Raw genomic sequence first — 12,328 nt, 5'->3', positions numbered from 1 at the left:
CTTTGTTCCTCGCTCCCACCGACAAACCATCTTTGCAGGAGGCAGTGGGATTGGAGGTGGGTTTTTCCTATTTTTTTTTTCCTATTTTTTTTCCCTTTTTTTTTTTTTTTTTCCCTTTTTTTCCCTCCCACCCCCCAAGAAACTCAGGATGCACAGACTTCTGGCCAAGGCATTGCAAGGTAAGGATGGAGGGCAGCTGTGATTACACTTAATTTCATGGTGGGGGTGAGATAGACAACTTATTCTTTAGAGGGGTGTGAGCATTAACCCTTGCAGGAGCACCAAAGAGGCAAAATAAACCTCCTTTATTCATGTGTTGATCTGAGCCACATGGACAAAACTGGTTGTAAACTTTAACTGAATTTTGCAGTGCCCACTGTGCGGTGGGATGGGTGCAGGAAGGAGGCAGTGGCAGCCTGGGTTTCTTTTGAGAAAAAAGAAAATCATATCATGTCAAGAGTGTGAAGATGTCCCATCATTCAGTTTCTTGTGAAGTGCAGCTCTGGATGCAAAAAGATGAATTGTAGAATCATGGAATCATAGAATTGTTATTGGAGAATCATGGAATCATAGAATTATGGAATCATAGAATTATGGAATCATAGCATATCCTGAATTGGAATCACAGAGTCATGGAACCATAGGATATCCTGATTTGGAATCATAGAATTGTGGAATCTTAGAATATCCTGAATTGAAATTGTAGAATTCTCAGCCATTACAGCTCCATTGCAATGGAGCTGCCCAGATTATAACCATGTTGAGATTAGGTGCTGGCAACTCAGTTTTGTGCAGGGCAATTGTTGTAGCAGAGGTGCAAGATCTTGGGCAGCCCAATGCATCCCACGGTTTTGAAAGTTATAGAGCTTAGCTATAAACTGCCCCAGCAAATTTCTTACCCACCACCAGCTCTGTTTTACTGAATTCAAACACTTTGGTTTAATTAAGCAGTGATTTTCAAATGGGAGCTTGAGGGCACAGATTTAACCCACTGTCTAAGTTTTGAGATCTGCAGCAAGAATCTGACTTGGCCAATGGTTTGGAGCTCCACAGACAGAATAGTGATTGAAAGTAATGAATGAAAGTACTTCAGCCATAAAAATGTCAAAAAAAGGGGGAGATGGAAGTCTGATGTGTCAGATGATACTACAGGTCATTGGCACCTCATAGGATGGGTGGGGGAGGATCCAAAATACTGCAGAAATTCAGTTTGGGAAAGCTTTTGAAATCTGAATTAAATGTTTGGTTGTAGCACGTGTGCACACAGAGAAGTAGGATTTCCCCGTCATCAAGGCCTTGGTGGGATATTTCTTTACATCAAGAATAACAAGAAGTGCTCTTTATCCATTTCTTGACATGACAGTTTATAAATCAAGACAATGTCAACTCATGAAATCATTGTCCTACTTATTACCAAATGTAGACAAGTGATCCAAGACCCCAAACATGGAGATTTTATGAGCTATTTACTCCAAAAAGTTGTGCATTGGGCAGAGATCACCCAATGAGCAGAAAAATGAGAAAAACAGTGATGGGCTTCAAAGATGTCTTCATTTGTACCATGAGTCCATGAAGTCATAACCTAGGATGGTGCTTTAACTGTTGTCACTTTCTGTCCTTTTAGATACTCTTCCTTTCTCTTTCAGAATATACCAAAAATAGAAAGAAAGAAACTGTCTGGAGAAGGAGACAGGACTGTGGATTCTCCTGGATTGATTTTCACCATGCGTTTCAACACCCTGAGCCTAGGAACTAAAGCTTTTCCTGGTGCAGTTCAGCTGCCCTGGGTGGATTTACTGCACAGCCAACGCGATGCAAAGAGGCTGACTCGAGGCACAGAGCAAGAGATGGACAATGTGGGGCTGCTGCTGGTGGAGAGGGTTCAGGCACCGTGCTGGGGAAGTCAGAGGACGTGCAAGACCTGCGATCCATAGTGTAGCACTAAGCAATGGCACCAGAGGGCTTGACTTGCAGATGGGCTCTTGGGCACTAAATGTTGAATTGCACATTCTGGCAGCTCTGGGCATGGCCAGAAACTGAAAGTGAGAAGATGGGTTCCTCAGTACCAGTGGGGTCTTCGGAGGTTTCAGGTTTCAGAAGCATCTGAATTCCTTGTTTCGAGGACCTAAATTTTGGTCCTGGTATTTAACTGGAGGTAAAATAGGAAAATGGCTTTTTGATGGTTCTAGCCATCAGTCCTAAAGTAAATCATTATTATAAAGAATGTAAAGACATGAAGAAATCCTTCCCCAAAGTATGAATGATCCGTCTAAGTCCCTTCCATTTTAAACTACTTAAATCCCCTGTATTTCTGTGGGCAATGTTTGCTGCTACCTTATGGCTGGTAATACTAACTTTCTCAGTTTTCTTAGTCAACGGGGCTCCTTTATGTTCCCTGCCCCTAAAAAACTCTCCTCCTCTGCTCCCTGTGGTTCTTCATATCTCAGTTAATTTTATCTGGACACACTAAGACTGTGTGTCCTTACCTAACATAGAGACAGCAATTTGTATTAACACCTGAGCAGAGTGATCTAAAGAAGGACCTCCGCAGATATTGGATCACTGTTCTATGGACAGGAACATCTTCTCATATTTACCTGTATCTTTTCAACATGCTCCATTGGCAGTTATATGGGAACATGCTCCATAATGTGGACACTGCATGCACCTACCTCTGCTTTCCTTCTTGTCACAAACTCTTTATAACCCATGTTATTGAAATCCTGAATCACTCAACTGACATTTTCTCTCTTCCAGATAATGCTGTGAGCATTTTTGTACCAAACTTTTGCCAAGATATCTCAGAAGGTCTCATGGCCAAGGGGCTGGGATTTCTGTGTTGGCTTTTGCTTTGTTTTCTTCAGTTTGTTCATTTAAAAACAAGAGATTGCATTTTCAAAACATTGGTACCTGTAGCAGCTGTTGTCATTCCCAGACTCAAGACAATTGAGTTTTCCCTTGGCTTTGCCAGTGACTTCTTGTGTGATTCTGACTGCTCAGATTCCTTATCTGTGGCTGCATTTATTGCTTGCGGAACTTGAGAAGTAATTAGTTCCAGGTGTTTTCTATTAGTTTATGCAGACTGAGCTAGAACATTAACAGCAGTGAATCACAGACCTGATAAAAAAATATTTTTTCTTATTAATAGTACTGCTGTTACTAAACATATGAGCAAAACTGGAATCTTAGTGCTTGTATTTCAGGGGTAGAAAGAATGACAGATGGTTCTGCCTGTGGTTTAGTTTTCCTCATCATGTGATGAAGCCCTAAGCCATGTATTCTTTTAGAGACAATGACAACTTAGAGCAAAGAGAGCCAGCACAGAAACCTATCTCAATCTTTTGTAAATACAAGGCCATAAAGACTGTCTTTAACATAATTTTTTCCTGAAATAGCATTGGCCCATTATGTGGAGACACAGCTTAAGTAACGGGCATAAAAAGAGGCAGTTATTGTGAAAAAGCTTTAAAGTCTTCTCTATTAACTTTCTATTTTTCTGTACAAGTCAACCCTATTCTTAAAGGGGAGATCTTTGCCTGGAATGGGAGGATGCTTGTCCCATCAGTTGGTAATCGGAACATCATTTCCAGATGGCTTACAGGGTTCTGTTCAGACTTCACCTGAAAAGAAGCATCTCAGGAGGACCTTTTGCACATCATTGTGATTTTCCATCATTTTGAAGCTCAAGATACAGGGGAGACAGGAATAGAATGGTTGAGTGTAGCCAGCATATGTGTAAGTGGTCTACACATAGGGGTGTGTGAGCAAGGATAGATGGCAGAGGGTGAAAGAGCATATGTAGGTCTATGGTCATAGGTATGTGGGGAACAAGTCTGCTACTAAAAGCACTGCACTGACAATGCATGTTGTGTCTCTGAAATTACATAGTGTTGAGCAGTTTTACACTTTATAAACATATAAGGTGTAAAGCACAAGGCCAGTTGTGCTCTGCAGGAGAGGCAGAGCTGCCTTTCCCAACAGCAGTAAACCTGACTAATTGCGCTAGCTGAGCACACAAAGAAACTACACCACAGGTCCTGGGCTTGTTTGAAGATGGCTCTGTCTACCCTGACATCTGGAGGAATGCATCACAGGGATGGGGGAAGGGTTGGAGAGCAAAGGAAACGGAGTCATTCCTCTTCTTTCTTCCCTTGGTCTGCAACCTGGCAATGTCCTGGAGGCTGGAGAATGCATAGCAAAAAAAATGAGAGCAGGTATTTTTGCTGCAGGCTGACTTTCCAAAAGTCATGGAAATCCTGAGGCCCTGTGATGCAGCAAGTTCGTGCCTTTGAAGCAAAAGGAGCCATATGCACTTGTGTGAACGTTATGTGCTCTCCTGGGCCATTGGTAGGGTAATGTTAGGCCTGAAAGACCAGAGAATCACCATTTTTCTTGATCCTATAGGTAGTTCGGACCATACTTTCAGAAGATGAACTAGCAGGCAGTTCAAGGAGGGGAATGTTGGGCTGGGGATGGCTTTAGGATGGCTTTAAGATGACTTTAAGATGGCTTTGGGCGTTGTTGAGCTGGTGCAGGCTTTGGGATGGCTTTGGTCTTTGCTGAGCTTGTTTTGAGATGGCTTTGGCCCTTGCTGGGAGGATTGAGTCTGGCTTTGGGATGAGTTTGGGATTTGCTGGGCTGGGGCTGGCTTGGGGCTGGCTTTGGGCTTTTCTGGGCTGGAGCTGGCTTGGGGCTGGCTTTGGGATTTGCAAGGCTGTGCTGGGGAATGAGTGAGGCGAGGGCAGCTGGCTGGAGGCGGGCAGAAGCCTGGAGCAGTGCCTGGTAGGGATTCAATCCGGGCCTTTGGCAAGGGAAGTTTTAATGACACAACAACAACAACAAAAGAGGAAAGGGGGGAAAGGAAGAAAAGGCTCCTGCAGGGCCCGTTGCCACGGAGACCCCAAGGAAGTTTGAACCAGTCCTGCTCTTTTCACAGCCGCCTTTCAGCCAAAGAGGGAATTATGGCTGGCGATAAAAGGAGACATGTGGCCCTTTGCTCACAGGGACCGGCCTCTGCAGTTACGAGTCTTCAGCTCATTTTCCCCCTTGTCTCCTCCTGCAATTATACATTCAGATCTCAGGCAAAAAAAAAAATCTAGGACAAGTTGTGCACCCTTTGCCCTGGGGACCCCTCCCCGGAGGGCAGCCTGCTATCTCTTTCAGCCCATTCTTCCCTGGCTGCCGCGCGCCGCCCCCGTTTCCTCCGTAGTTATGAAAATGTTACGTGCTCGGGGCTGATAAACAGCTCACGCCTGCTGTCGTCACATCAATCTGCCTCCTCAAGCAAGGAAAGCCTTTTCCAGGGGAGCTGCAGGCTGTTTTCTTGCTTGTTTATTGAGGGGAGATCTTTTCTAGTTGACCCATGGGTCTGGCTGACCGAATGTTGGAAAGTGATGGGATGAATCTACCTTGAGTTTTCCTTGACTGAGTGCTGTGCTGACTTCTCCAGTTTCTCCAGCAGTAGTCGTAAATGCAAAACCTAGGGGTGTGTTGCAGCACTCAGGTTGCACCCTTGACACCACCTTGTTGAAGTCTTATAGCTGGGCACTTGGGGACATGCTTTACTGGTCAGTATTTCTGGTAGGCGGACAGTTGGACTCAATCATCTTAGAGGTCTTCCCCACCTATAGTGATTCTATGAGTGGGCATGGTGGAGATAGGTTGGGGTTGGACTTTATGATCTTAGAGGTCTTTTCCAAATGTAATGATTCTATGATTCTATGAAGTCCAGATCATAGTTTAATATGTTACTAGAATTCCTGCTTGTGACCATTGGACACTATATGCAGAGGACAAAAAGGCAAAGGGAGGTGCCAGAAAGAGAAATGATTCTCTGACAGGCACAGCACAGAAGTGGAGCAGAGTGTATCTCTGCTTGGAGCTGTCATGTCCTCTCCAGCTGGACTCAGGTGGGTTAGCAGAGCCCAGTTCTCCTTTTCTGTGTGTTGACAGAGGTATTCAGCTCTTCTATCCAAGCCTTGGACCTTCAGTGCTGGAAATGTCATGGTAAGCCATGAAATAAGTATGACTGGGGATACGGAATGGTGAGCAAAGTTGGACTCTGATCTCCCTACCAACACCTAAGATGTTGGTCAGGGCCCCGCGCAGTGTGATCTGGCTGGGGGCAACCGGCCCATGGCAATGAGACTGGAACTGAATAGACTTTAGTGTTCCTTCCAACGCAAGCCATTCTATGACTCCATTATTCTATGAATCACAGTATAACTCATGGAATGAGGTCTGGTCATCTGCTCATTCCCACTGATGAACACCTCTACCAAAGAGGAACGTGCCCTAAATGAAGGGAAGTTATTAACTGAAGAGCAGCTGCAGCAATTGAGGATTACTTGGACAAGTGTTTGAAGATATGTTTTAGCCTGCCTTTGTCATGCTCTGGTAACTACAACTCTCATTCCCTCCTCTGTTCCTTTAATACGCATAGCCTTTGTAATCTTCCTTAGTGCTTTCTATGAGCCTACTGTGTAGAACAGATGATAATTTCCAGACTCTGTGCACCCACCCAGTGTGGTCTCTCAGTACCCACCGCCCTACAGCGCTCTCACTCCCAGACAGAGCAGTGAAGGTTTCTCAGGCCCTCAGGAGAGACTGGGAGCGTAGGACACAGTGCCATCCAGTGGACCTGCCACACCTGACCAGTAGCGCTAAAAAGTAGAACGTCCTTTCGTGGTGTGGCTTGAGGCATTGAGCTGCGTGTGTGATATTTCCCTGGTCTTGGTTTTTCAGAGCAAGGAAGCACAGGTACCAGATTATACTCCTGAAAATCTCCTCCCCAAAGCCTTAGGTACCCACCAGTGCTAAGCACGTAAGTGTTCCAGCTATGAGGATGCAGGGGAACAGCTACTCTGGAAAAACATACATAGGGTACAGGTTAGGGTTAGGGGCTAGGGTTAGGGTAAGGTTAGGGGTTAGGTTTAGGGTTAGGATTAAGGTTAAGGGGTAGTTGCTAGGGTTATGGTTAGGAGGTTAGGGTCAGAGTTGGGTTTAGGGTTAGGGTAAAGGACTAGGATTAGGGTTAGGGTTAGTGTTGTGGTTTAGGGTTAGGGATTAAGGTTAGCGGCTAGGATTAGGGTTAGGATTAGGGATTAGGGTTAAGGTTATAGCTAGGGATTAAGGCTAGTGTCTAGGATTAGGGTTAGGGTTAGGGTTAAGGTTATGATAAGGGTTTGAGTCAAGGTCAAGGGCTAGACATTCGGGTTGAGGGTTATGGTTAGGGTTAGGGTTAGAGGTTAGGGTTAGGGGTTAGGGATTAAGGGTTAGGGACTAGAATTAGGGTTAGGGTTAGGAATTAGGATTAGGGTTAGTGTTAGTGTTATGGATTGGGTTAGAGATTAGGATTTGGGATTAGTGTTAGGGATAATGGTTAGGGTTAGGGTTTGAGCTGCTCCAGGGGCTAGAGTGAGATAGAATCCGAGGTAACGCTCTCTTGTGAAGGGAACTCCCTCTGAAAGCAAAAGCCCACGTCTCACTTTGCATAGCTCACTCCAAAAGTATGCCTCCTATTTATTTGCATGGAAACTATATCAGCTACAAAGAGCACAACAACGCTATCTGATAGAGTAAAAACTCAGCTACAAAGCACTATTATTCAGAATAGTCTCCACAGTTATCTATGCATTTTTGCCAGTGATGAACAAGAGCCTGCGTGCTGTGCTCATCAAAATCTGCATCAAGAACTCCAAGTATGAGAAGGTGTATAGAGAAGGCAGAGTAAAATACCAAGAATTTGGAAAGATTCCTCCTGGAAGAGCCCTTCCGAAAGAGGTCTTGCTCCTTGTGTCATTCCTGGGGGCACAGTACCACCTGCTGGCAAGAACATGGATGATAGTATAGCAAGAGACATGGTGACGTGGAGCAGTCGTGCTAGTTTGTTCTGCTCCGGAATTAGAGCAAAATTCACGTTTGCTATTCACTGTGCTTAGTTTTAAGAATCTAGGCTGTAAACGTAGGCATTATAGTTAAGCTGTCCTTTTGAGGGACTGCAAATAAAGTTTGGTGCATTTAGCTACTAGCCCACACAATGTGGCCAGGAAACTGTGGTTTAAGGCCATCCCAGAGATTGAAAACACAACTTCTGAAAGTGTTTATTAAGCTATGTGGGTTCGAATATGAGCTACAACTCAGTCCTACACATGGAACGTGGTTGAAGATTGGGAAGGGGCAGGATGCTCCATGCTTGGCTGCACTCCCCAGATTTTATTTTCCTATGCTTGACTCAGCCTATCAAAGTGTACCTGTTTGATGAGTTGTATGTTAAGCAACTTGTCCATATGTGCAAAATTATCAGCTTATAGCAAACCACCTCCTAGGAGTTGTATATATATCTGTCTGAATTGAGAAGGGGACCAAAGCAAAGACTGCAGAGCTAATTGTAAGATGTTTCTGGTAAGGTTCAGCTCACATCAGCTCAGAGCTCACAGTGAAGGACTCAGTCTGAACAGGTGGTGGCTCAGATTTTACTTTATTGGCACCCTCAGATTCTGCTGTTGAAGTCCAGGAACTCTACATGGGCTGTTGTATATTAATTATGATCAATAGCTTTTTTCCATCCATCTCAGACAGCTCTTTTAAGACTCTTCTAAACTGTTGGCTTTTCCTTAGGACCCTGCTAAGATCAGACCTTCCATGGACAGCTTGTGAAGGCTCTGATCCATAACCCTGTACCTCTGTGCAGATGGTAGAAATTCCCTGTATAGAGGTTGGGTTTGGTGGGTCTTAGTAAGAGTGAAAACTCCTCAAGTAGGACTGAATGACCTCTACTCTATTCTGTTCTCAAGGACTACCTTGACTCCGCTATCCTCTCTGGTTTTGAGGATTCATAAAGAAGCTCAAGCTCTGCTGACCCCTCATTTTTGGCACTGCATGCTTCATTTTGGACTTCAGCATCACCAGCCCTCCTGGCTGGCCCAACATACCATTTAATTTTGGACAAGCAACACCCAATTTTCCCTATTTTGTGTTTAGTTTTTCAAATTGGGCTCACATCCAGCAGGGACATTGTGCAAAAGCAGATTCCTTGGGAAAAGTACAAGAACAGAACGTGCAGTAGAGATGTTTCCCCTGAAAAATTTCCTAGATGCCAAGAATTTACAGCTCAGGGACTTCTTCAGCCCAAGGTGGTGTTAACGGTTTTAGTGACAGCGTTTGTTCTCCTCCATAAACCTATATGGTTTCCCCTTAAACCACAAGCAAACTTCTTTGCTTTGATGACATGGTATATCCATCAGTCCCACAGCTCCTGGTGACAGTATCTTGGTTGTGTGAAAAATTGCATCCAGTCCTTTTTTTCCTTTTCCTTTTCCTTTTCTTTTTCCTCTTCCTCTTCCTCTTCTTCTTCCTCGTCCTTTTTTCCTTTTCCTGTTCCTTTTTTCCTTTTTCCTGTTTTCTTTTTTCCTTTTTTCATCTTCTTTTTTTCCTTTCCCTTTTTCCTTTTCCTTTTCCTTTTTTTTTTTTTCCCTTTTTTTTTTTCTTTTTTCTTTTAATGCCAACAACTAGCTTATTTTGATATCCAGGTAACTGTCAGTTCTTGCCCACCCTTTCTCAGCCACAGGAAGACATCTATGCTATCCCCATCAGTTGACTCTTTCCCAAACTGGAAAATCCCAGCATACTCAGTAGCTTCTTCTACAGATGTCCTTATCTGTCTTTGACCAGCCTTGCTGTAATTCTCCCAGTCTTTCCTCATTCTATCACACCGCTATTTGAGATGGAAATAGGAGATGACGTGTGCCTGGAACTGGCCTTAAAGCACCATGAAATCAGACAGCCTACAAGCAAATGTTACAATTTCTTGCCATTCTTGCTTGCATGAGCTAAGGAAGAGCATAAGCCATTCAGGTATGTCCAGATAAATGATCAGCTGAGTGGTAGTAAAGGTATATAGCAATGCTTATTCAAGAAGTATAGAAGCAGTCAGGGCCCTACAGTATTATCTGTAATGGTCTGAGGGTTTAGTCACTCGTGATGGTCATCATGGTGAACAGAACACCAATAGTAACTGCTGTAGTCCAAGACAGGAAGCATATCTGGAATACATACTGTTCTGCTCTCCCCATTGACAGCAGAGACCCAGGCGAATGCTGACAGCAGAGACCCAGGCATGCACTGGGAAAACTGTAGACAATCAAAGGTAATGATTTATGCCACTCCTAAAGGAGGGCCAGGACTCTTCAGCTGGAAGACCTCTTGATCATGCCAGGGTTTGATGGACTAGTTTACAACTTAGATGAAGATTAGTGTGGGTTTTGCAAAGTCCACACAAAAAAAAGTGTGAACATTGGCTTTGCCAATACATGTGATCAGTGTTTGAAGATCAGAAATTCCTGTAAAACCAAACTCCAGCACTAAAAGATACTGAGGGAGAATTTTTCTTTGGTGCCATTTATCCCTTGAAATATCATTTGTCCAAAGTCTTATAACACGTACCTCTATCTTCTGCATCCATTAAAGTCAAATGGCAGCTGAAAATCAATTAAAAGCTCCCTGAAAATTTATGGATGAAAAAGCAATGTGAATTGTGGGTATTAAGTAAGTATTAACGTAGAAGCTTGCTCAGAATAGTTAAAAATAACAGTGAACTGAGCAATGACCAGTTGGCTGAGTTGACTAAAACTATTTGTTTTAGAAGAAATATGGCCATCATGCCTTGAATCTGCTTTCAAATCCATGCAGATCAAATCCACCACCATATTCTTCTCCAGGTCTACCCAGTAGCTCCTAACAAAACTTTCCTTGCTTCTGTAAACTTAGTTCTCATTTTATTCTCCTTCAAGCTCAGCTCTCCTCAATGACAAACCCAAACCTGTGGTTTTATGGCCACAACTTCAACATAACATAACTATAATGCTGCCCCCTCTTCTTGCCTTATGTTCCCCATCTCCTCCCCTGGTGGATATATACCATTTGAAATTATGCCCTTCACACCAACCAGAAGGCAAATTATCTTCTGCCTACCCTAATTCTCCCAGTATAAGCAGATACTTTCTAAATGTGAAAATCTGGACATGGTTGTGGCCTCCAAACTGCATGGGAAGACTTGTTCCCCATATTAGAGACACTTTTCTAGGTGGGAGTAGAGATACGTTTGTGTCCTCTCCATCATCACTGCTTGTCTGTCTCTCATCTGAATGCTCTCTAGTTCTTTTCATTCTTCCTCAGCAGTTTCCTGTAGGGTTGCATGGTCCTATGGGAATCTATGACCCTTTTGTCCTTACAAGACAAGGCCTTGTAACATGTCTGGGGAGCTGTCCAAAGGCTTTGGATAGTGCAGTACCGGATTCCAAGAACTAGGATTCTTGTGCATGAAAGCATCCAAGTTTGGAGAGCAGCTCCCAGCTCAGGAGGACTGCATACTACCAGAGGCTGCACTGAAGCCTTTTTGCCAGAGACATCACGTGTTGATCTCAACACTGGTGACCACTGGCATTCTCTGTGTATTTCTGGTGTCAGATCTGGAGACAGATGTCTGCCTTCTTCCTGAACATGGTCTGGTGGTGTGTGGAGGGGGGTATCTCTGCACAATGGCTGAAGATTTTGTCTGAAAAATGCCAAATGGCATTCTCTAGTGTGCTCTCAGCAAATATTAATATCCACACTTCCTTGATGCCCAAGTACTTAACAGCAAGAAGTGAATCAATAAATGAAAGAACTATCAAAAATACCTACCTGTGCCCCAGTAATTCCTATAGAATTTAATACAATTTGGCAAAAAATAGCATCAGAAAATACTATTTGGTGAGAAGTAATATCAGACAATGTTCTCTTACAGACACCCCTAAAAAACCAAATCAGTGAGTCTCTGTGTTGCATTTAGAGAGGAGAGGACAATACTGAATTGATGCTCTTTGAATATTTGGGCTACAAGATTAAGATTGCAGCAGAGCAGGTCCAAAGGCAAGCCTCTCGTATCCTAGGAATACAGAGGAGAAGGTGTTGGGAGCTTTATAAGAGGTGAAGACAGTTGGGTTACACCTTGCTAACAGAGGTTCCAGTGGTGTCTGTTGGGTTCTGGAAATTTCTTGGTGCACTTCTATGAGTGTGTAATTGCACGTGGGAGACACCATCTCTGGAGGTGTTCAAGAACCGTGGAGATGTGGAGCTGAGGCACACAGTCAGTGGGCATGGTGCGTATGGACTGGAGTTGGGTTTTTTCAACCTTACTGATTCTATGATTCTGTGACTGGGAGGATGAGGCCGGGCATTAAACAATCCTTCCCCAGGAGGATTGTGTAGCCCTAAGCAAGTGCCCAGAGAACTTTCAAAATCTCCATCTTCAGGGATTTTCTGGACAAATTTATAGCCATCCTTATCT

General features: G+C 43.8%; 1 long non-coding RNA gene across 1 annotated transcript; it reads left to right on the top strand.

The window, feature by feature from the left end:
* Nucleotides 1-17: 17 nt before the first annotated feature.
* Nucleotides 18-2,006, top strand: LOC107055274. Its single transcript, XR_001470299.4, has 2 exons — nucleotides 18-179; nucleotides 1,647-2,006. It is a non-coding gene; the product is annotated as an uncharacterized LOC107055274 (long non-coding RNA).
* The last annotated feature ends 10,322 nt before the right edge of the window (nucleotides 2,007-12,328 follow it).

The sequence above is a fragment of the Gallus gallus genome, chromosome 27 (assembly GCF_016699485.2).
Source record: "Gallus gallus isolate bGalGal1 chromosome 27, bGalGal1.mat.broiler.GRCg7b, whole genome shotgun sequence".
NCBI classification, from domain to species: Eukaryota; Metazoa; Chordata; class Aves; order Galliformes; family Phasianidae; genus Gallus; species Gallus gallus.
Note: the sequence above shows the minus strand (reverse complement) of the source record. Positions and strands in the feature narration are given on the sequence as shown.